The following is a 2,201-nucleotide window of genomic DNA, read 5'->3' on the forward strand; positions in this document are numbered from 1 at the left end:
ACTTACTCGTATTCTAGGGTTGATCAAGTCCTAATACTAGGTTATAGCCACGTGAATAAGCGAAAAGGGTGATCCCTAAATTAACTTCTAAACCGTCAAGGTTTCAGCATAACAATAGCATAAGTTTCAGATAAAGTATTCAACATATAATAAACATTTGTAACAGATAGATAGGCATGCAAGATGAAAGAAACTTAAGATAACTGTATTAAATTAAGGAAAGCGTTCACCGTTTATAGATGAGATCCGGGCCATTACAAGTGCTGACATCCTCTAGACTGCTCCTATTAAAATCTTCGACGTTCGCCTCCGGGTAATTTCCAGCTCGGAGGTTAGAAGGCCTTGAAAGATCTAGTGAGAGAAAGTGTGTTGTAGTGAGAGAGTGAAGAGAGGTGTTTTGAAATTGGATGACAAAAAGCCTTTAAATAGACTTGAATTTTGAGACGACCCGTCCTAATCCATAAGGACGAATACAATAACATATCATTACATTGTGAGGTATTTGACCTCTAAATGATACATTTTACAAACATTGCATTCGTTTTTAGGAAACAAACTTTCATTTCATCGAAAGCTAATAGACATGCCTACCATTTCATATTATCTCAACTATCAATGACTTAATAATAATCTTGTTGAACTCAACGACTCGAATGCAACGTCTTTTGAAATATGCCATGAATGACTCCTAGTAATGTCTTTAAAATGAGCAAATGCACAGCGGAAGATTTCTTTAATACATGAGAATAAACATTCTTTAAAGTGTCAACCAAAAGGTTGGTGAGTTCATTAGTTTCTCATAGACAATTATTTTCAATAATATAATAGACCACAAGATAATTATATTTTGAAAACAATCTGTGTAGGTCTACTCAATGCGGTAAAAATCATTCATATGAAGAACACCGGAACCTTTCAAAACAAACTCACCAACGGTAGCTAATGCGTCGTGCAATGCAAAAATTTCTCACCGTGGTAGTTAATACAATAGTATTTCACCGACGTTAGCTAATGCATCGTGCAATGCAAAAATTTCTCACCGAGGGAAATACAACAATGGTAGCTAATGCATCGTGCAATGCAAAAATTTCTCACCGTAAACAATCTTACAACGGTAGCTAATGCATCGTGCAATGCAAAAATTTCTCACCGAGGGTAGCTAAAACGGTAGCTAATGCATCGTACAATTCAAAAATTTCTCATCGATAGTAACTACTAAATCGAACCATTTCGGTAGCTAATGCATCGTGCAATATAAAAATTTCTCACCGATAAACAATCTTACAACGGTAGCTAATGCATTGTGTAATGCAAAATTTTCTCACCGAGAGTAGCTAATGCTACATAAAATCACCTACGGTAGCTAATGCATAGTGCAATGCAAAAATTTCTCACCGAGGGTAGCTAAACAGTAGCTAATGCATCGTGCAATGTAAAAATTTCTCACCGATAGTAGCTAGTGCAAATCGAACCTCTGAATCCAAATAATTCTATCATAGAATGTAGTTTTTAGTACTTGTGTCTATTTCGTCAAACATTTATAAAAGCACTTCATGTATTCTCAGTTCAAAAATATATCTCAAAATCATTTAATAAAACAGTTATAAAAAAATAGCGCATGTATTCTCAGTCCCAAAAATGTAAAGAGTAAAAGGGAATCAAATGAACTTACAATACTGTATTTCGTAGTAATTATGCATATGATGGCATTGAACAAGTGCAAGGTTGGCCTCAGATTCATGAACCTATATTACGTATATATATATATTGATATGTTGGTCAATATCTGTCTAACAATATAGGTCAAGTCATAGTGTATCACAATCCTACTGCTCGAGACTAATATGCAAAAGTCAACAAAAGTCAACTTGACCAAAATGACTTCCAAAATCTATATATGATTATTATATAACCTAAATATAGTCGTTATATATATTTAAATATATTTAACAAATTTTATTAGAGTGAATATATAATTTATTTATTAATAAATAAAAATTTATAAAAAAATATACTTTTATATATCTTAAGTAATAAAATTTATAAATTTTACTTAATATCATAAAAATATATATATATATATAAGTATTATTAATTATATTACGTGTGGTAAAGATATCTTCGTATTATATATTTACTTGACAAAATAATATTGATAGTAATAATAATAATAATAAGTAAAAGTTGTATTATTTTGTAAT

The sequence above is a fragment of the Rutidosis leptorrhynchoides genome, chromosome 8, assembly GCF_046630445.1.
Source record: "Rutidosis leptorrhynchoides isolate AG116_Rl617_1_P2 chromosome 8, CSIRO_AGI_Rlap_v1, whole genome shotgun sequence".
NCBI classification, from domain to species: domain Eukaryota; kingdom Viridiplantae; phylum Streptophyta; class Magnoliopsida; order Asterales; family Asteraceae; genus Rutidosis; species Rutidosis leptorrhynchoides.